Genomic DNA, 23,241 nt, shown 5'->3' with positions numbered 1-23,241 from the left:
CTCCGCGGCTGTGCCCGGCAATCATCGGGCTCCTGGACCGGCTACACTCGTGTCAGTGCTGAAACGGTTCTGTGACTCTGCACTCATTTTCGGGGTCTCTGCGGTCAATGTTCTGTCTGTTATTTGTTTATGTTTAACGTTTGCCCGATTTGTACTTTTTGTCCGGAGTTTTCAAATACACAATTTTTACAGATGAGAAATATCTATCACAGCAGTGGCATCTGTATCCTGGAATAATGAGATGCCAGTCCAGATTTTTATTTGGCAAAAAGTCGACTCCTTTTCCCACAGTGACGAACGGGCACTCAGGAGGGAGATTGAAAATCTGGCTGAATGGGGCCACAACAACAACCTCTCACTCAACGTCAGCAAAACCAAACAGCTGATGATTGACTACACGAGATGGAAGCTGGGGGTCGTCATTGGGAGATCAGAGTTGGGGAGGGTCAGGAACTTTAAACTTCTTTGCATTATCACATCAGAGAATCTGCCCTGGGACCAGTACGTAAGACTGGGCACTAAGAAGGCACAATGGCATCTCTGCTTTCTTAGAAGTTTGTGCAGATTTGGCATGTCACCAAATACTTTGACAAAATGCACAGTGGAGAGAATCCTGGCTTGTTGTGTCACAACCTAGTATGGAAACGCAAATGGTACAAACCAGAAATGGTACGTTTTGTAACTTCAAAACATTAAACTAGTTCAAAGGAAGAACTGGGAGTCTGAAAATGTGGGTCTTCCTTGGTACTTAAGCAAGGTTCGCATGTATCACAGGATAGTGCGATGGTGTATGAAATTCTCATAATTTTGCATATAACCCAAAATGAATTATTTAAATGAACAAGAATGGTTAATCAAACTATATGTACAAGATTATTAAAACATTATTGAAATTAAGTTTAAAAAAACTAGGTAATGGTAGAGATCTAGAGGATTATAAGGCTAGCAGGAAGGAGCTTAAGAATGAAATTAGGAGAGCCAGAAGGGGCTTTGGCGGACAGGATGAAGGAAAACCCCAAGCCATTCTACAAGTATGTGAAGAGCAAGAGGATAAGACGTGAGAGAATAGGACCAATCAATTTGGAAAATTGTGTATGGAACCGGAGGAGATAGCAGAGACACTTATTGAATACTTCTCCTCAGTATTCAGTACGGAAAAGGAGCCTGGTGATTGTAGGGATAATAGACAGTGGATAAAAAGCTTGAGAATATAGACATTAAGAAAGAGAATTTGCTGGAGCTTTTGGAAAGCATCAAGTTGTATAATTATCCGGAACCAGGTGAGATGTACCCCAGGCTACTGTGGGAGGCGAGGGAGGAGATTGCTGAGCCTCTGGCGATGATCTTTGAATCATCAATGGGGACGGGAGAGGTTCCGGAGGATTGGAGGGTTGCGGATGTTGTTCCCTTGTTCAAGAAAGGGAGTTGAGATAGCCCAGGGAATTATAGACCAGTGAGTCTTACTTCAGTGGTTGTTAAGTTGATGGAGAGGATCCTGAGAGGCAGTATTAATGAACACTTGGAGAGGTATAATTTGATTAGGAATAGTCAGCATGGCTTTGTCAAATCAGTGCCTTACGAGTTTGATTGATTTTATTGAGGATGTGACTAAACACATTGATGAAGGAAGAGCAGTAGATGTAGTGTATATGGATTTCAGCAAGACGTTTGATAAGGTGACCCACGCAAGGCTTATTGAGAAAGTAAGGAGGCATGGGATCCAAGGGGACATTGCTTTGTGGATCCAGAACTAGCTTGCCCACAGAAGGCAGAGAGTGGTTGTAGATGGGTCATATTCTGCATGGAGGTCAGTGACCAGTGGTGTGCCTCAGGGATCTGTTCTGGGACCCCTACTCTTCGTGATTTTTATAAATGCCCTGGGTGAGGAAGTGGAGGCTTTGGTTAGTAAATATTCTGAGGACACAAAGGTTGGGGGTGTTGTGGATTGTCTGGAGGGCTGTCAGAGGTTATAGCAGGACATTGATAGGATGCAAAACTGGGCTGAGAAGTGGCAGATGGAGTTCAACCTAGATCAGTGTGAGGTGGTTCATTTTGGTAGGTCAAATATGATGACAGAATATAGTATTAATGGCAAGACTCTTGACAGTGTGGAGGATCAGAGGGATCTCGGGGTCCAAGTCCATAGGACACTCAAAGCTTCTTAACTCTGTGGTTAAGAAGGCATACGATGCATTGGCCTTCATCAATCTTGTTGAATTTAGGAGCAGAGAGGTAATGTTACAGCTATACAGGACCCTGGTCAGACCCCACTTGGAGTACTGTGCTCAGTTCTGGTCACCTCACTACAGGAAGGATGTGGAAACTATAGAAAGGGTGCAGAGGAGATTTACCAGGATGTTGCCTGGAGTGGGGGAGCATGCCTTATGAGAATAGGTTGAGTGAACTCGGCCTTTTCTCCTTGGAGCTGTGGAGGATGAGAGGTGACCTGATAGAGGTGTATAAGATGATGAGAGACATTGATCGTGTGGATAGTCAGAGGCTTTTTCGTAGGGCTGAAAAGGTTAATACGAGGGGGCACATTTTCAAGGTGCTTGGAAGCAGGTACAGAGGAGATTGGTATGTTTTCCAAGCAGAGAGTGGTGAGCGCGTGGAATGGGCTGCCGGAAACTCTGGTGGAGGTGGATACGACAGGGTCTTTTAAGAGGCTCTAGGATTGTCACATGGAGCTTAGAAAAATAGAGGACTATGGGTAACCCTGGGTAATATCTGAAGTAAGTACATATTTAGCACAGCATTGTGGGCTGAAGGCCCTGTATTGTGCTGTAGATTTTCCATTTTTCTATGTTTCTATTGTTACGTACCCGTGGGTATCTTGTGCCTGTCACATGACCGTGATGTAATTGAGGCTATGCTGGTCATAAGGTAATGGTCTTGTGATGGTGGAGTGACGTCATTTTCCCGCCAGTGAGAGGTCACGTGATAGTTTTTTTCCAACAGGGTATAAAAGGAAAACCCCTCCCTCTGACGCGGGGCGGTTCGTGGCTGAATTCGTCAGCGTCTCCGTTCTGCTGCGTGTTCGATGTTATGACGCAGTTTTGTTTTAAAGTGGAGTTTTACTTTCTGCCTTAAGTCTCAAAAGTTATTGCCGGCAGTTTTGCTACAATACTGCCAGTTCAGTCCAGTCAGAGAGTGAAGATTCATCGAAGTTCGGGAAGCTGAAAGATCGAGGAAAGTTGATGTCGGCTGTGAAGCAGGTTCGACCTTTATTTGATCTTCGTACGAGGAATTAGTAACTTGTGTCCATGATAACTCCTGTTTTGCCAAAAGAGCAGAGAGTTGGCTGCAGAGTTTCGCTAAGGAAAGGTCAGTGCCTCTAAGCCATTTTATTTCCTTCAATCGTAAATCCCTCGGCAAAGCATACTTTGGCTGGGATCAGCAGTAACGGCGCGAAAGAGGATTTTAATTACTTCAGGGGGAAGTCTCTCCTTTAACTGACTGTGTAAATCATTTTGGTCTTTTTGTAATACTACTTTAAAGAACTGAGTTCGCGTTTCTTGCTTTAAGAACTGTTCGAGCTGCCGTACAGCAGTCGACTTCCAGTTAAGTTAGTCGTTTGTTTACTTTTGGTTTTTTTTTAGCAATGTTTCAATTGCTAAACTGTCTCAATTATATATTCATTGTTGCTGGATCATAACACTATGAAATAGCAAACAGACAACAACTCCTCCCTGTCTAGCTATAAACTCCAAATCAATAGAGGATGCATCAACTATAGACCCAGTATACAACACAATACAACACACACCCACAGCATAGTAAACTTTAAATCCTCCATTCAGGTATAAAGATTTCATCACTATGGATTTCATCTTGCTCATGTGGGTTAACGCCTGTTCTGCTTGGCTGTGAGTTTTGTGAAACAATCCCAGGTTCTGATAACTCCTCCGTGGTGGTGGCAGAAGTTGACTCTGAGGCTGCAGGAAGTGGTTCTGACAGGGGCAGCCACCTTTCTTCTCCAACTTTGACTCTGCTCTCCTCAACTGATCCATGTGTCATCTCCAGATGATATCAGACGCAATCTCCACTGTGTAGGACAGTGGTCTCGTTCTGTCCTTAATCTTTCCATGTTACCATGCTGTATCTCTAAATTGAACACTAAAGATTAAATATGAGCTTTATTTGTTACACGTACGTCGAAACGTACAGTGAAAAGCATCGTTGGCAGCAACGAGCAACACAGTCTGAGGATGTGCTGGGGACGGCCACAAGTGTTGAAACACTTCCACTGCCAGAGTAGCACGGCACCCTCACTGAGCCTAAAAGGAACGTGTGAACGTATAACATAGAAAGTCAGAGAATGAAATAGTTGTAAAGAGAAGGTTTTATATTTCACAGGGAGAACGTTGAAAGACAGCAGCAGGAATGGGACCAAGGTCACCGGCTCAGTAAAGAGATGCACATTGAACTGCATTGGCTGGGAATCGAACCCAGGTCTCCCGCGTGGCAGGCGAGAATTCTACCACTGAACCACCAATGCAACTGTTAACAAATCAACCGTCAGAGGACAGACCACACCAGACACAACTTTGCTCCTGGACCAGCCTCACTCGTCTCAGTGTTGAACTGGTTCTGCGGCTGTGCCCGGCGGTCATCGGGCTCCTGGACCGGCTACACTCGTGTCAGTGCTGAAATGGTTCTGTGACTCTGCACTCATTTTCGGGGTCTCTGCGGTCAATGTTCTGTCTGTTATTTGTTTATTTTTAGTGTTTGCCCGATTTGTACTTTTTGTCCATCCTTGTAGTCTGGAGTTTTTAAATACGCAATTTTTACAGATGACAAATATCTATCACAGCAGTGGCATCTGTATCCTGCAATAATGAGATGCCAGTCCAGATTTGTATTTGGTAAAAAGTCGACTCCTTTTCCCACAGTGACGAACGGGCACTCAGGAGGGAGATTGAAAATCTGTCTGAATGGGGCCACAACAACAACCTCTCACTCAACGTCAGCAAAACCAAAGAGCTGATGATTGACGACACGAGATGGAAGCTGGGGGTCGTCATTGGGAGATCAGAGTTGGGGAGGGTCAGGAACTTTAAACATCTTTGCATTATCACATCAGAGAATCTGCCCTGGGACCAGTACGTAAGACTGGGCACTAAGAAGGCACAATGGCATCTCTGCTTTCTTAGAAGTTTGTGCAGATTTGGCATGTCACCAAATACTTTGACAAAATGCACAGTGGAGAGAATCCTGGCTTGTTGTGTCACAACCTAGTATGGAAACGCAAACGGTACAAACCAGAAATGGTACGTTTGTAACTTCAAAACATTAAACTAGTTCAAAGGAAGAACTGGGAGTCTGAAAATGTGGGTCTTCCTTGGTACTTAAGCAAGGTTCGCATGTATCACAGGATAGTGCGATGGTGTATGAAATTCTCATAATTTTGCATATAACCCAAAATGAATTATTTAAATGAACAAGAATGGTTAATCAAACAATATGTACAAGATTATTAAAACATTATTGAAATTAAGTTTAAAAAAACTAGGTAATGGTAGAGATCTAGAGGATTATAAGGCTAGCAGGAAGGAGCTTAAGAATGAAATTAGGAGAGCCAGAAGGGGCCTTGGCGGACAGGATGAAGGAAAACCCCAAGGCATTCTACAAGTATGTGAAGAGCAAGAGGATAAGACGTGAGAGAATAGGACCAATCAATTTGGAAAATTGTGTATGGAACTGGAGGAGATAGCAGAGACACTTATTGAATACTTCTCCTCAGTATTCAGTCCGGAAAAGGAGCCTGGTGATGGTAGGGATGATAGACAGTGGATAAAAAGCTTGAGAATATAGGCATTAAGAAAGAGAATTTGCTGGAGCTTTTGGAAAGCAACAAGTTGTATAATTATCCGGAACCAGGTGAGATGTACCCCAGGCTACTGTGGGAGGCGAGGGAAGAGATTGCTGAGCCTCTGGCGATGATCTTTGAATCATCAATGGGGACGGGAGAGGTTCCGGAGGATTGGAGAGTTGTTGTTCTCTTATTCAAGAAAGGGAGTAGAGGTAGCCCAGGAAATTATAGACCAGTGAGTCTTACTTCAGTGGTTGTTAAGTTGATGGAGAGGATCCTGAGAGGCAGTATTAATGAACACTTGGAGAGGCATAATTTGATTAGGAATAGTCAGCGTGGCTTTGTCAAATCAGTGCCTTACGAGTCTGATTGATTTTATTGAGGATGTGACTAAACACATTGATGAAGGAAGAGCAGTAGATGAAGTGTATATGGATTTCAGCAAGACGTTTGATAAGGTGACCCACGCAAGGCTTATTGAGAAAGTAAGGAGGCATGGGATCCAAGGGGGCATTGTTTTGTGGATCCAGAACTAGCTTGCCCACAGAAGGCAGAGAGTGGTTGTAGATGGGTCATATTCTGCATGGAGGTCAGTGACCAGTGGAGTGCCTCAGGGATCTGTTATGGGACCCCTTCTCTTCGTGATTTTTATAAATGCCCTGGGTGAGGAAGTGCAGGCTTTGGTTAGTAAATATTCTGATGACACAAAGGTTGGGGGTGTTGTGGATTGTGTGGAGGGCTGTCAGAGGTTATAGCAGGACATTGATAGGATGCAAAACTGGGCTGAGAAGTGGCAGATGGAGTTCAACCTAGATCAGTGTGAGGTGGTTCATTTTGGTAGGTCAAATATGATGACAGAATATAGTATTAATGGCAAGACTCTAGGCAATGTGGAGGATCAGAGGGATCTTGGGGTCTGAGTCCACAGGATACTCAAAGCTGCTGCACAGGTTGACTCTGTGGTTAAGAAGGCATACGATGCATTGGCCTTCATCAATCGTGGGATTGAGTTAAGGAGCCGAGAGGTAATGTTACAGCTATATAGGACCCTGGTCAGACCCCACTTGGAGTATTGTGCTCAGTTCTGGTCACCTCACTACAGGAAGGATATGGAAGCCATAGAAAGGGTGCAGAGGAGATTTACCAGGATGTTGCCTGGAGTGGGGGAGCATGCCTTATGAGAATAGGTTGAGTGAACTTGGCCTTTTCTCCTTGGAGCTGTGGAGGATGAGAGGTGACCTGATAGAGGTGTATAAGATGATGAGAGACATTGATCGTGTGGATAGTCAGAGGCTTTTTCGTAGGGCTGAAAAGGTTAATACGAGGGGGCACATTTTCAAGGTGCTTGGAAGCAGGTACAGAGGAGATTGGTATGTTTTCCAAGCAGAGAGTGGTGAGCGCGTGGAATGGGCTGCCGGAAACTCTGGTGGAGGTGGATACGACAGGGTCTTTTAAGAGGCTCTAGGATTGTCACATGGAGCTTAGAAAAATAGAGGACTATGGGTAACCCTGGGTAATATCTGAAGTAAGTACATATTTAGCACAGCATTGTGGGCTGAAGGCCCTGTATTGTGCTGTAGATTTTCCATTTTTCTATGTTTCTATTGTTACGTACCCGTGGGTATCTTGTGCCTGTCACATGACCGTGATGTAATTGAGGCTATGCTGGTCATAAGGTAATGGTCTTGTGATGATGGAGTGATGTCATTTTCCCGCCAGTGAGAGGTCACGTGATAGTTTTTTTCCAACAGGGTATAAAAGGAAAACCCCTCCCTCTGACGCGGGGCGGTTCGTGGCTGAATTCGTCAGCGTCTCCGTTCTGCTGCGTGTTCGATGTTATGACGCAGTTTTGTTTTAAAGTGGAGTTTTACTTTCTGCCTTAGGTTATGCCGGTAGTTTTGCTACAATACTGCCAGTTAAAGTCCAGTCGGAGAGTGAAGATTCATCGAAGTTCGGGAAGCTGAAAGATCGAGGAAAGTTGATGTCGGCTGTGAAGCAGGTTCGACCTTTATTTGATCTTCGTACGAGGAATTAGTAACTTGTGTCCATGATAACTCCTGTTTTGCCAAAAGAGCAGAGAGTTGGCTGCAGAGTTTCGCTAAGGAAAGGTCAGTGCCTCTAAGCCATTTTATTTCCTTCAATCGTAAATCCCTCGGCAAAGCATACTTCAGCTGGGATCAGCAGTAACGGCGCGAAAGAGGATTTTAATTACTTCGGGGGAAGTCTCTCCTTTAACTGACTGTGTAAATCATTTTGGTCTTTTTGTAATACTACTTTAAAGAACTGAGTTCGCGTTTCTTGCTTTAAGAACTGTTCGAGCTGCCGTACAGCAGTCGACTTCCAGTTAAGTTAGTCGTTTGTTTACTTTTGGGTTTTTTTTAGCAATGTTTATAAATGTTTTATTTGATATAAAAAAACCTGTCTCAATTATATATTCATTGTTGCTGGATCATAACACTATGAAATAGCAAACAGACAACAACTCCTCCCTGTCTAGCTATAAACTCCAAATCAATAGAGGATGCATCAACTATAGACCCAGTATACAACACAATACAACACACACCCACAGCATAGTAAACTTTAAATCCTCCATTCAGGTGTAAAGATTTCATCACTATGGATTTCATCTTGCTCATGTGGGTTAACGCCTGTTCTGCTTGGCTGTGAGTTTTGTGAAACAATCCCAGGTTCTGATAACTCCTCCGTGGTGGTGGCAGAAGTTGACTCTGAGGCTGCAGGAAGTGGTTCTGACAGGGGCAGACACCTTTCTTCTCCAACTTTGACTCTGCTCTCCTCAACTGATCCATGTGTCATCTCCAGATGATATCAGACGCAATCTCCACTGTGTAGGACAGTGGTCTCGTTCTGTCCTTAATCTTTCCATGTTACCATGCTGTATCTCTAAATTGAACACTAAAGATTAAATATGAGCTTTATTTGTCACACGTACGTGGAAACGTACAGTGAAAAGCATCGTTGGCAGCAACGAGCAACACAGTCTGAGGATGTGCTGGGGGCGGCCGCAAGTGTTGAAACACTTCCACTGCCAGAGTAGCACGGCACCCTCACTGAGCCTAAAAGGAACGTGTGAACGTATAACATAGAAAGTCAGAGAATGAAATAGTTGTAAAGAGAAGGTTTTATATTTCACAGGGAGAACGTAGAAAGACAGCAGCAGGACACCGGCTCTATAAAGAGATGTACACCGAATGCTAAAGAGATGCACATTGAACTGCATTGGCTGGGAATCGAACCCAGGTCTCCCGCGTGGCAGGCGAGAATTCTACCACTGAACCACCAATGCAACTGTTAACAAATCAACCGTCAGAGGACAGACCACACCAGACACAACTTTGCTCCTGGACCAGCCTCACTCGTCTCAGCGTTGAGGCGATCAACGGCTCACTCCGCGGCTGTGCCCGGCAATCATCGGGCTCCTGGACCGGCTACACTCGTGTCAGTGCTGAAACGGTTCTGTGACTCTGCACTCATTTTCGGGGTCTCTGCGGTCAATGTTCTGTCTGTTATTTGTTTATGTTTAACGTTTGCCCGATTTGTACTTTTTGTCCGGAGTTTTCAAATACACAATTTTTACAGATGAGAAATATCTATCACAGCAGTGGCATCTGTATCCTGGAATAATGAGATGCCAGTCCAGATTTTTATTTGGCAAAAAGTCGACTCCTTTTCCCACAGTGACGAACGGGCACTCAGGAGGGAGATTGAAAATCTGGCTGAATGGGGCCACAACAACAACCTCTCACTCAACGTCAGCAAAACCAAACAGCTGATGATTGACTACACGAGATGGAAGCTGGGGGTCGTCATTGGGAGATCAGAGTTGGGGAGGGTCAGGAACTTTAAACTTCTTTGCATTATCACATCAGAGAATCTGCCCTGGGACCAGTACGTAAGACTGGGCACTAAGAAGGCACAATGGCATCTCTGCTTTCTTAGAAGTTTGTGCAGATTTGGCATGTCACCAAATACTTTGACAAAATGCACAGTGGAGAGAATCCTGGCTTGTTGTGTCACAACCTAGTATGGAAACGCAAATGGTACAAACCAGAAATGGTACGTTTTGTAACTTCAAAACATTAAACTAGTTCAAAGGAAGAACTGGGAGTCTGAAAATGTGGGTCTTCCTTGGTACTTAAGCAAGGTTCGCATGTATCACAGGATAGTGCGATGGTGTATGAAATTCTCATAATTTTGCATATAACCCAAAATGAATTATTTAAATGAACAAGAATGGTTAATCAAACTATATGTACAAGATTATTAAAACATTATTGAAATTAAGTTTAAAAAAACTAGGTAATGGTAGAGATCTAGAGGATTATAAGGCTAGCAGGAAGGAGCTTAAGAATGAAATTAGGAGAGCCAGAAGGGGCTTTGGCGGACAGGATGAAGGAAAACCCCAAGCCATTCTACAAGTATGTGAAGAGCAAGAGGATAAGACGTGAGAGAATAGGACCAATCAATTTGGAAAATTGTGTATGGAACCGGAGGAGATAGCAGAGACACTTATTGAATACTTCTCCTCAGTATTCAGTACGGAAAAGGAGCCTGGTGATTGTAGGGATAATAGACAGTGGATAAAAAGCTTGAGAATATAGACATTAAGAAAGAGAATTTGCTGGAGCTTTTGGAAAGCATCAAGTTGTATAATTATCCGGAACCAGGTGAGATGTACCCCAGGCTACTGTGGGAGGCGAGGGAGGAGATTGCTGAGCCTCTGGCGATGATCTTTGAATCATCAATGGGGACGGGAGAGGTTCCGGAGGATTGGAGGGTTGCGGATGTTGTTCCCTTGTTCAAGAAAGGGAGTTGAGATAGCCCAGGGAATTATAGACCAGTGAGTCTTACTTCAGTGGTTGTTAAGTTGATGGAGAGGATCCTGAGAGGCAGTATTAATGAACACTTGGAGAGGTATAATTTGATTAGGAATAGTCAGCATGGCTTTGTCAAATCAGTGCCTTACGAGTCTGATTGATTTTATTGAGGATGTGACTAAACACATTGATGAAGGAAGAGCAGTAGATGTAGTGTATATGGATTTCAGCAAGACGTTTGATAAGGTGACCCACGCAAGGCTTATTGAGAAAGTAAGGAGGCATGGGATCCAAGGGGACATTGCTTTGTGGATCCAGAACTAGCTTGCCCACAGAAGGCAGAGAGTGGTTGTAGATGGGTCATATTCTGCATGGAGGTCAGTGACCAGTGGTGTGCCTCAGGGATCTGTTCTGGGACCCCTACTCTTCGTGATTTTTATAAATGCCCTGGGTGAGGAAGTGGAGGCTTTGGTTAGTAAATATTCTGAGGACACAAAGGTTGGGGGTGTTGTGGATTGTCTGGAGGGCTGTCAGAGGTTATAGCAGGACATTGATAGGATGCAAAACTGGGCTGAGAAGTGGCAGATGGAGTTCAACCTAGATCAGTGTGAGGTGGTTCATTTTGGTAGGTCAAATATGATGACAGAATATAGTATTAATGGCAAGACTCTTGACAGTGTGGAGGATCAGAGGGATCTCGGGGTCCAAGTCCATAGGACACTCAAAGCTTCTTAACTCTGTGGTTAAGAAGGCATACGATGCATTGGCCTTCATCAATCTTGTTGAATTTAGGAGCAGAGAGGTAATGTTACAGCTATACAGGACCCTGGTCAGACCCCACTTGGAGTACTGTGCTCAGTTCTGGTCACCTCACTACAGGAAGGATGTGGAAACTATAGAAAGGGTGCAGAGGAGATTTACCAGGATGTTGCCTGGAGTGGGGGAGCATGCCTTATGAGAATAGGTTGAGTGAACTCGGCCTTTTCTCCTTGGAGCTGTGGAGGATGAGAGGTGACCTGATAGAGGTGTATAAGATGATGAGAGACATTGATCGTGTGGATAGTCAGAGGCTTTTTCGTAGGGCTGAAAAGGTTAATACGAGGGGGCACATTTTCAAGGTGCTTGGAAGCAGGTACAGAGGAGATTGGTATGTTTTCCAAGCAGAGAGTGGTGAGCGCGTGGAATGGGCTGCCGGAAACTCTGGTGGAGGTGGATACGACAGGGTCTTTTAAGAGGCTCTAGGATTGTCACATGGAGCTTAGAAAAATAGAGGACTATGGGTAACCCTGGGTAATATCTGAAGTAAGTACATATTTAGCACAGCATTGTGGGCTGAAGGCCCTGTATTGTGCTGTAGATTTTCCATTTTTCTATGTTTCTATTGTTACGTACCCGTGGGTATCTTGTGCCTGTCACATGACCGTGATGTAATTGAGGCTATGCTGGTCATAAGGTAATGGTCTTGTGATGGTGGAGTGACGTCATTTTCCCGCCAGTGAGAGGTCACGTGATAGTTTTTTTCCAACAGGGTATAAAAGGAAAACCCCTCCCTCTGACGCGGGGCGGTTCGTGGCTGAATTCGTCAGCGTCTCCGTTCTGCTGCGTGTTCGATGTTATGACGCAGTTTTGTTTTAAAGTGGAGTTTTACTTTCTGCCTTAAGTCTCAAAAGTTATTGCCGGCAGTTTTGCTACAATACTGCCAGTTCAGTCCAGTCAGAGAGTGAAGATTCATCGAAGTTCGGGAAGCTGAAAGATCGAGGAAAGTTGATGTCGGCTGTGAAGCAGGTTCGACCTTTATTTGATCTTCGTACGAGGAATTAGTAACTTGTGTCCATGATAACTCCTGTTTTGCCAAAAGAGCAGAGAGTTGGCTGCAGAGTTTCGCTAAGGAAAGGTCAGTGCCTCTAAGCCATTTTATTTCCTTCAATCGTAAATCCCTCGGCAAAGCATACTTCGGCTGGGATCAGCAGTAACGGCGCGAAAGAGGATTTTAATTACTTCGGGGGAAGTCTCTCCTTTAACTGACTGTGTAAATCATTTTGGTCTTTTTGTAATACTACTTTAAAGAACTGAGTTCGCGTTTCTTGCTTTAAGAACTGTTCGAGCTGCCGTACAGCAGTCGACTTCCAGTTAAGTTAGTCGTTTGTTTACTTTTGGTTTTTTTTTAGCAATGTTTATAAATGTTTTATTTGATATAAAAAAACCTGTCTCAATTATATATTCATTGTTGCTGGATCATAACACTATGAAATAGCAAACAGACAACAACTCCTCCCTGTCTAGCTATAAACTCCAAATCAATAGAGGATGCATCAACTATAGACCCAGTATACAACACAATACAACACACACCCACAGCATAGTAAACTTTAAATCCTCCATTCAGGTATAAAGATTTCATCACTATGGATTTCATCTTGCTCATGTGGGTTAACGCCTGTTCTGCTTGGCTGTGAGTTTTGTGAAACAATCCCAGGTTCTGATAACTCCTCCGTGGTGGTGGCAGAAGTTGACTCTGAGGCTGCAGGAAGTGGTTCTGACAGGGGCAGCCACCTTTCTTCTCCAACTTTGACTCTGCTCTCCTCAACTGATCCATGTGTCATCTCCAGATGATATCAGACGCAATCTCCACTGTGTAGGACAGTGGTCTCGTTCTGTCCTTAATCTTTCCATGTTACCATGCTGTATCTCTAAATTGAACACTAAAGATTAAATATGAGCTTTATTTGTTACACGTACGTCGAAACGTACAGTGAAAAGCATCGTTGGCAGCAACGAGCAACACAGTCTGAGGATGTGCTGGGGACGGCCACAAGTGTTGAAACACTTCCACTGCCAGAGTAGCACGGCACCCTCACTGAGCCTAAAAGGAACGTGTGAACGTATAACATAGAAAGTCAGAGAATGAAATAGTTGTAAAGAGAAGGTTTTATATTTCACAGGGAGAACGTTGAAAGACAGCAGCAGGAATGGGACCAAGGTCACCGGCTCAGTAAAGAGATGCACATTGAACTGCATTGGCTGGGAATCGAACCCAGGTCTCCCGCGTGGCAGGCGAGAATTCTACCACTGAACCACCAATGCAACTGTTAACAAATCAACCGTCAGAGGACAGACCACACCAGACACAACTTTGCTCCTGGACCAGCCTCACTCGTCTCAGTGTTGAACTGGTTCTGCGGCTGTGCCCGGCGGTCATCGGGCTCCTGGACCGGCTACACTCGTGTCAGTGCTGAAATGGTTCTGTGACTCTGCACTCATTTTCGGGGTCTCTGCGGTCAATGTTCTGTCTGTTATTTGTTTATTTTTAGTGTTTGCCCGATTTGTACTTTTTGTCCATCCTTGTAGTCTGGAGTTTTTAAATACGCAATTTTTACAGATGACAAATATCTATCACAGCAGTGGCATCTGTATCCTGCAATAATGAGATGCCAGTCCAGATTTTTATTTGGTAAAAAGTCGACTCCTTTTCCCACAGTGACGAACGGGCACTCAGGAGGGAGATTGAAAATCTGTCTGAATGGGGCCACAACAACAACCTCTCACTCAACGTCAGCAAAACCAAAGAGCTGATGATTGACGACACGAGATGGAAGCTGGGGGTCGTCATTGGGAGATCAGAGTTGGGGAGGGTCAGGAACTTTAAACATCTTTGCATTATCACATCAGAGAATCTGCCCTGGGACCAGTACGTAAGACTGGGCACTAAGAAGGCACAATGGCATCTCTGCTTTCTTAGAAGTTTGTGCAGATTTGGCATGTCACCAAATACTTTGACAAAATGCACAGTGGAGAGAATCCTGGCTTGTTGTGTCACAACCTAGTATGGAAACGCAAACGGTACAAACCAGAAATGGTACGTTTGTAACTTCAAAACATTAAACTAGTTCAAAGGAAGAACTGGGAGTCTGAAAATGTGGGTCTTCCTTGGTACTTAAGCAAGGTTCGCATGTATCACAGGATAGTGCGATGGTGTATGAAATTCTCATAATTTTGCATATAACCCAAAATGAATTATTTAAATGAACAAGAATGGTTAATCAAACAATATGTACAAGATTATTAAAACATTATTGAAATTAAGTTTAAAAAAACTAGGTAATGGTAGAGATCTAGAGGATTATAAGGCTAGCAGGAAGGAGCTTAAGAATGAAATTAGGAGAGCCAGAAGGGGCCTTGGCGGACAGGATGAAGGAAAACCCCAAGGCATTCTACAAGTATGTGAAGAGCAAGAGGATAAGACGTGAGAGAATAGGACCAATCAATTTGGAAAATTGTGTATGGAACTGGAGGAGATAGCAGAGACACTTATTGAATACTTCTCCTCAGTATTCAGTCCGGAAAAGGAGCCTGGTGATGGTAGGGATGATAGACAGTGGATAAAAAGCTTGAGAATATAGGCATTAAGAAAGAGAATTTGCTGGAGCTTTTGGAAAGCAACAAGTTGTATAATTATCCGGAACCAGGTGAGATGTACCCCAGGCTACTGTGGGAGGCGAGGGAAGAGATTGCTGAGCCTCTGGCGATGATCTTTGAATCATCAATGGGGACGGGAGAGGTTCCGGAGGATTGGAGAGTTGTTGTTCTCTTATTCAAGAAAGGGAGTAGAGGTAGCCCAGGAAATTATAGACCAGTGAGTCTTACTTCAGTGGTTGTTAAGTTGATGGAGAGGATCCTGAGAGGCAGTATTAATGAACACTTGGAGAGGCATAATTTGATTAGGAATAGTCAGCGTGGCTTTGTCAAATCAGTGCCTTACGAGTCTGATTGATTTTATTGAGGATGTGACTAAACACATTGATGAAGGAAGAGCAGTAGATGAAGTGTATATGGATTTCAGCAAGACGTTTGATAAGGTGACCCACGCAAGGCTTATTGAGAAAGTAAGGAGGCATGGGATCCAAGGGGGCATTGTTTTGTGGATCCAGAACTAGCTTGCCCACAGAAGGCAGAGAGTGGTTGTAGATGGGTCATATTCTGCATGGAGGTCAGTGACCAGTGGAGTGCCTCAGGGATCTGTTCTGGGACCCCTTCTCTTCGTGATTTTTATAAATGCCCTGGGTGAGGAAGTGCAGGCTTTGGTTAGTAAATATTCTGATGACACAAAGGTTGGGGGTGTTGTGGATTGTGTGGAGGGCTGTCCGAGGTTATAGCAGGACATTGATAGGATGCAAAACTGGGCTGAGAAGTGGCAGATGGAGTTCAATCTAGATCAGTGTGAGGTGGTTCATTTTGGTAGGTCAAATATGATGACAGAATATAGTATTAATGGCAAGACTCTAGGCAATGTGGAGGATCAGAGGGATCTTGGGGTCTGAGTCCACAGGATACTCAAAGCTGCTGCACAGGTTGACTCTGTGGTTAAGAAGGCATACGATGCATTGGCCTTCATCAATCGTGGGATTGAGTTAAGGAGCCGAGAGGTAATGTTACAGCTATATAGGACCCTGGTCAGACCCCACTTGGAGTATTGTGCTCAGTTCTGGTCACCTCACTACAGGAAGGATGTGGAAACTATAGAAAGGGTGCAGAGGAGATTTACCAGGATGTTGCCTGGAGTGGGGGAGCATGCCTTATGAGAATAGGTTGAGTGAACTCGGCCTTTTCTCCTTGGAGCTGTGGAGGATGAGAGGTGACCTGATAGAGGTGTATAAGATGATGAGAGACATTGATCGTGTGGATAGTCAGAGGCTTTTTCGCAGGGCTGAAAAGGTTAATACGAGGGGGCACATTTTCAAGGTGCTTGGAAGCAGGTACAGAGGAGATTGGTATGTTTTCCAAGCAGAGAGTGGTGAGCGCGTGGAATGGGCTGCCGGAAACTCTGGTGGAGGTGGATACGACAGGGTCTTTTAAGAGGCTCTTGGATTGTCACATGGAGCTTAGAAAAATAGAGGACTATGGGTAACCCTGGGTAATATCTAAAGTAAGTACATATTTAGCACAGCATTGTGGGCTGAAGGCCCTGTATTGTGCTGTAGATTTTCCATTTTTCTATGTTTCTATTGTTACGTACCCGTGGGTATCTTGTGCCTGTCACGTGACCGTGATGTAATTGAGGCTATGCTGGTCATAAGGTAATGGTCTTGTGATGATGGAGTGACGTCAGTTTCCCGCCAGTGAGAGGTCACGTGATAGTTTTTTTCCAACAGGGTATAAAAGGAAAATCCCTCCCTCTGACGCGGGGTGGTTTGTGGCTGAATTCGTCAGCGTCTCCGTTCTGCTGCGTGTTCGATGTTATGACGCAGTTTTGTTTTAAAGTGGAGTTTTACTTTCTGCCTTAGGTTATGCCGGTAGTTTTGCTACAATACTGCCAGTTCAGTCCAGTCAGAGAGTGAAGATTCATCGAAGTTCGGGAAGCTGAAAGATCGAGGAAAGTTGATGTCGGCTGTGAAGCAGGTTCGACCTTTATTTGATCTTCGTACGAGGAATTAGTAACTTGTGTCCATGATAACTCCTGTTTTGCCAAAAGAGCAGAGAGTTGGCTGCAGAGTTTCGCTAAGGAAAGGTCAGTGCCTCTAAGCCATTTTATTTCCTTCAATCGTAAATCCCTCGGCAAAGCATACTTTGGCTGGGATCAGCAGTAACGGCGCGAAAGAGGATTTTAATTACTTCAGGGGGAAGTCTCTCCTTTAACTGACTGTGTAAATCATTTTGGTCTTTTTGTAATACTACTTTAAAGAACTGAGTTCGCGTTTCTTGCTTTAAGAACTGTTCGAGCTGCCGTACAGCAGTCGACTTCCAGTTAAGTTAGTCGTTTGTTTACTTTTGGGTTTTTTTTAGCAATGTTTATAAATGTTTTATTTGATATAAAAAAACCTGTCTCAATTATATATTCATTGTTGCTGGATCATAACACTATGAAATAGCAAACAGACAACAACTCCTCCCTGTCTAGCTATAAACTCCAAATCAATAGAGGATGCATCAACTATAGACCCAGTATACAACACAATACAACACACACCCACAGCATAGTAAACTTTAAATCCTCCATTCAGGTATAAAGATTTAATCACTATGGATTTCATCTTGCTCATGTGGGTTAACGCCTGTTCTGCTTGGCTGTGAGTTTTGTGAAACAATCCCAGGTTCTGATAACTCCTCCGTGGTGGTGGCAGAAGTTGACTCTGAGGCTGCAGGAAGTGGTTCTGACTGGGGCAGACACCTTTCTTCTCCAACTTTGACTCTGCTCTGCTCAACTGATCCATGTGTCATCTCCAGATGATATCAGACGCAATCTCCACTGTGTACGACAGTGGTCTCGTTCTGTCCTTAATCTTTCCATGTTACCATGCTGTATCTCTAAATTGAACACTAAAGATTGAATATGAGCTTTATTTGTTACACGTACGTCGAAACGTACAGTGAAAAGCATCGTTGGCAGCAACGAGCAACACAGTCTGAGGATGTGCTGGGGACGGCCACAAGTGTTGAAACACTTCCACTGCCAGAGTAGCACGGCACCCTCACTGAGCCTAAAAGGAACGTGTGAACGTATAACATAGAAAGTCAGAGAATGAAATAGTTGTAAAGAGAAGGTTTTATATTTCACAGGGACAACGTAGAAAGACAGCAGCAGGAATGGGACCAAGGTCACCGGCTCAGTAAAGAGATGCACATTGAACTGCATTGGCTGGGAATCGAACCCAGGTCTCCCGCGTGGCAGGCGAGAATTCTACCACTGAACCACCAATGCAACTGTTAACAAATCAACCGTCAGAGGACAGACCACACCAGACACAACTTTGCTCCTGGACCAGCCTCACTCGTCTCAGCGTTGAACTGGTTCTGCGGCTGTGCCCGGCGGTCATCGGGCTCCTGGACCAGCCTCACTCGTCTCAGCGTTGAACTGGTTCTGCGGCTGTGCCCGGCGGTCATCGGGCTCCTGGACCGGCTACACTCGTGTCAGTGCTGAAACGGTTCTGTGACTCTGCACTCATTTTCGGGGTCTCTGCGGTCAATGTTCTGTCTGTTATTTGTTTATTTTTAGTGTTTGCCCAATTTGTACTTTTTGTCCGTCCTTGTAGTCTGGAGTTTTTAAATACGCAATTTTTACAGATGACAAATATCTATCACAGCAGTGGCATCTGTATCCTGGAATAATGAGATGCCAGTCCAGATTTTTATTTGGTAAAAAGTCGACTCCTTTTCCCACAGTGACGATCGGGCACTCAGGAAGGAGATTGAAAATCTGGCTGAATGGGGCCACAACAACAACCTCTCACTCAACGTCAGCAAAACCAAAGAGCTGATGATTGATGACACGAGATGGAAGCTGGGGGTCGTCATTGGGAGATCAGAGTTGGGGAGGGTCAGGAACTTTAAACTTCTTTGCATTATCACATCAGAGGATCTGCCCTGGGACCAGTACGTAAGACTGGGCACTAAGAAGGCACAATGGCATCTCTTCTTTCTTAGAGGTTTGTGCAGATTTGGCATGTCATCAAATACTTTGACAAAATGCACAGTGGAGAGAATCCTGGCTTGTTGTGTCACAACCTAGTATGGAAACGCAAATGGTACAAACCAGAAATGGTACGTTTTGTAACTTCAAAACATTAAACTAGTTCAAAGGAAGAACTGGGAGTCTGAAAATGTGGGTCTTCCTTGGTACTTAAGCAAGGTTCGCATGTATCACAGGATAGTGCGATGGTGTATGAAATTCTCATAATTTTGCATTTAACCCAAAATGAATTATTTAAATGAACAAGAATGGTTAATCAAACAATATGTACAAGATTATTAAAACATTATTGAAATTAAGTTTAAAAAAACTAGGTAATGGTAGAGATCTAGAGGATTATAAGGCTAGCAGGAAGGAGCTTAAGAATGAAATTAGGAGAGCCATGAGAAGGCCTTGGCGGACAGGATGAAGGAAAACCCCAAGGCATTCTACAAGTATGTGAAGAGCAAGAGGATAAGACGTGAGAGAATAGGACCAATCAATTTGGAAAATTGTGTATGGAACCGGAGGAGATAGCAGAGACACTTATTGAATACTTCTCCTCAGTATTCAGTCCGGAAAAGGAGCCTGGTGATTGTAGGGATGATAGACAGTGGATAAAAAGCTTGAGAATATAGACATTAAGAAAGCGAATTTGCTGGAGCTTTTGGAAAGCAACAAGTTGTATAAATATCTGGGACCAGATGAGATGTACCCCAGGCTACTGTGGGAGGCAAGGGAGGAGATTGCTGAGCCTCTGGCGATGATCTTTGAATCATCAATGGGGACGGGAGAGGTTCCGGAGGATTGGAGGGTTGTTGTTCTCTTATTCAAGAAAGGGAGCAGAGATAGCCCAGGAAATTATAGACCAGTGAGTCTTACTTCAGTGGTTGGTAAGTTGATGGAGAGGATCCTGAGAGGCAGTATTAATGAACACTTGGAGAGGCATGATTTGATTAGGAATAGTCAGCGTGGCTTTGTCAAATCAATGCCTTACGAGTCTGATTGACTTTATTGAGGATGTGACTAAACACATTGATGAAGGAAGAGCAGTAGATGTAGTGTATATGGATTTCAGCAAGACGTTTGATAAGGTGACCCACGCAAGGCTTATTGAGAAAGTAAGGAGGCAAGGGATCCAAGGGGGCATTGTTTTGTGGATCCAGAATTGGCTTGCCCACAGAAGGCAGAGAGTGGTTGTAAACGGGTCATATTCTGCATGGAGGTCAGTGACCAGTGGTGTACCTCAGGGATCTGTTATGGGACCCCTTCTCTTCGTGATTTTTATAAATGCCCTGGGTGAGGAAGTGGAGGCTTTGGTTAGTAAATATTCTGATGACACAAAGGTTGGGGGTGTTGTGGATTGTGTGGAGGGCTGTCAGAGGTTACAGCGGGACATTGATAGGATGCAAAACTGGGCTGAGAAGTGGCAGATGGAGTTCAACCTAGATCAGTGTGAGGTGGTTCATTTTGGTAGGTCAAATATGATGACAGAATATAGTATTAATGGCAAGACTCTAGGCAGTGTGGAGGATCAGAGGGATCTCGGGGTCCAAGTCCATAGGACACTCAAAGCTTCTTAACTCTGTGGTTAAGAAGGCATACGATGCATTGGCCTTCATCAATTGTGGGATTGAGTTTAGGAGCTGAGAGGTAATGTTACAGCTATATAGGACCCTGGTCAGACCTCACTTGGAGTACTGTGCTCAGTTCTGGTCACCTCACTACAGGAAGGATGTGAAAACTATAGAAAGGGTGCAGAGGAGATTTACAAGGATGTTGCCTGGAGTGGGGGGCATGCCTTATGAGAATAGGTTGAGTGAACTCGGCCTTTTCTCCTTGGAGCTGTGGAGGATGAGAGGTGACCTGATAGAGGTGTATAAGATGATGAGAGACATTGATCGTGTGGATAGTCAGAGGCTTTTTCCCAGGGCTGAAATGACTGGCACGAGGGGGCACATTTTCAAGGTGCTTGGAAGCAGGTACAGAGGAGATTGGTATGTTTTCCAAGCAAAGAGTGGTGAGCGCGTGGAATGGGCTGCCGGAAACTCTGGTGGAGGTGGATACGACAGGGTCTTTTAAGAGGCTCGAGGATTGTCACATGGAGCTTAGAAAAATAGAGGACTATGGGTAACCCTGGGTAATATCTAAAGTAAGTACATATTTAGCACAGCATTGTGGGCTGAAGGCCCTGTATTGTGCTGTAGATTTTCCATTTTTCTATGTTTCTATTGTTACGTACCCGTGGGTATCTTGTGCCTGTCACATGACCGTGATGTAATTGAGGCTATGCTGGTCATAAGGTAATGGTCTTGTGATGGTGGAGTGACGTCATTTTCCCACCAGTGAGAGGTCACGTGATAGTTTTTTTCCAACAGGGTATAAAAGGAAAACCCCTCCCTCTGACGCGGGGCGGTTCGTGGCTGAATTCGTCAGCGTCTCCGTTCTGCTGCGTGTTCGATGTTATGACGCAGTTTTCTTTTAAAGTGGAGTTTTACTTTCTGCCTTAAGTCTCAAAAGTTATTGCCGGCAGTTTTGCTACAATACTGCCAGTTAAAGTCCAGTCGGAGAGTGAAGATTCATCGAAGTTCGGGAAGCTGAAAGATCGAGGAAAGTTGATGTCGGCTGTGAAGCAGGTTCGACCTTTATTTGATCTTCGTACGAGGAATTAGTAACTTGTGTCCATGATAACTCCTGTTTTGCCAAAAGAGCAGAGAGTTGGCTGCAGAGTTTCGCTGAGGAAAGGTCAGTGCCTCTAAGCCATTTTATTTCCTTCAATCGTAAATCCCTCGGCAAAGCATACTTCGGCTGGGATCAGCAGTAACGGCGCGAAAGAGGATTTTAATTACATCAGGGGGAAGTCTCTCCTTTAACTCACTGTGTAAATCATTTTGGTCTTTTTGTAATACTACTTTAAAGAACTGAGCTCGTGTTTCTTGCTTTAAGAACTGTTCGAGCTGCCGTACAGCAGTCGACTTCCAGTTAAGTTAGTCGTTTGTTTACTTTTGGTTTTTTTTTTAGCAATGTTTATAAATGTTTTATTTGATATAAAAACCTGTCTCAATTATATATTCATTGTTGCTGGATCATAACACTATGAATCAGCAAACACACAACACTCCTCCCTGTCTAGCTATAAGCACCAACTCAATAGAGGATGCATCAACTATAGACCCAGTATACAACACAATACAACTGCTATACACACACACCCACAGCATAGTAAACTTTAAATCATCCATTCAGGTGTAAAGATTTCATCACTATGGATTTCATCTTGCTCATGTGGGTTAACGCCTGTTCTGCTTGGCTGTGAGTTTTGTGAAACAATCCCAGGTTCTGATAACTCCTCCGTGGTGGTGGCAGAAGTTGACTCTGAGGCTGCAGGAAGTGGTTCTGACAGGGGCAGACACCTTTCTTCTCCAACTTTGACTCTGCTCTGCTCAACTGATCCATGTGTCATCTCCAGATGATATCAGACGCAATCTCCACTGTGTACGACAGTGGTCTCGTTCTGTCCTTAATCTTTCCATGTTACCATGCTGTATCTCTAAATTGAACACTAAAGATTGAATATGAGCTTTATTTGTTACACGTACGTCGAAACGTACAGTGAAAAGCATCGTTGGCAGCAACGAGCAACACAGTCTGAGGATGTGCTGGGGACGGCCACAAGTGTTGAAACACTTCCACTGCCAGAGTAGCACGGCACCCTCACTGAGCCTAAAAGGAACGTGTGAACGTATAACATAGAAAGTCAGAGAATGAAATAGTTGTAAAGAGAAGGTTTTATATTTCACAGGGACAACGTAGAAAGACAGCAGCAGGAATGGGACCAAGGTCACCGGCTCAGTAAAGAGATGCACATTGAACTGCATTGGCTGGGAATCGAACCCAGGTCTCCCGCGTGGCAGGCGAGAATTCTACCACTGAACCACCAATGCAACTGTTAACAAATCAACCGTCAGAGGACAGACCACACCAGACACAACTTTGCTCCTGGACCAGCCTCACTTGTCTCAGCGTTGAACTGGTTCTGCGGCTGTGCCCGGCGGTCATCGGGCTCCTGGACCGGCTACACTCGTCTCAGCGTTGAACTGGTTCTGCGGCTGTGTCCGGCGGTCATCGGGCTCCTGGACCGGCTACAC

At 44.4% G+C, this 23,241-nt stretch overlaps 5 non-coding genes across 5 annotated transcripts; all 5 read right to left on the bottom strand.

Moving 5' to 3' along the window:
- Positions 1 to 4,427: 4,427 nt before the first annotated feature.
- On the bottom strand, positions 4,428 to 4,498 carry trnag-gcc (transfer RNA glycine (anticodon GCC)). The gene has a single exon. It is a non-coding gene; the product is annotated as a tRNA-Gly (tRNA).
- Positions 4,499 to 9,048: 4,550 nt separating this feature from the next.
- Positions 9,049 to 9,119, bottom strand: trnag-gcc (transfer RNA glycine (anticodon GCC)). The gene has a single exon. It is a non-coding gene; the product is annotated as a tRNA-Gly (tRNA).
- A 4,544-nt stretch (positions 9,120 to 13,663) lies between these two features.
- trnag-gcc (transfer RNA glycine (anticodon GCC)) lies at positions 13,664 to 13,734 on the bottom strand. Its single transcript has one exon. It is a non-coding gene; the product is annotated as a tRNA-Gly (tRNA).
- Positions 13,735 to 18,275: 4,541 nt separating this feature from the next.
- On the bottom strand, positions 18,276 to 18,346 carry trnag-gcc (transfer RNA glycine (anticodon GCC)). Its single transcript has one exon. It is a non-coding gene; the product is annotated as a tRNA-Gly (tRNA).
- Positions 18,347 to 22,966: 4,620 nt separating this feature from the next.
- On the bottom strand, positions 22,967 to 23,037 carry trnag-gcc (transfer RNA glycine (anticodon GCC)). The gene has a single exon. It is a non-coding gene; the product is annotated as a tRNA-Gly (tRNA).
- Positions 23,038 to 23,241: the final 204 nt, after the last annotated feature.

This window comes from Hemitrygon akajei, chromosome 24 (assembly GCF_048418815.1).
Source record: "Hemitrygon akajei chromosome 24, sHemAka1.3, whole genome shotgun sequence".
NCBI classification, from domain to species: domain Eukaryota; kingdom Metazoa; phylum Chordata; class Chondrichthyes; order Myliobatiformes; family Dasyatidae; genus Hemitrygon; species Hemitrygon akajei.
This window is presented reverse-complemented; position numbering and strand designations above follow the sequence as displayed.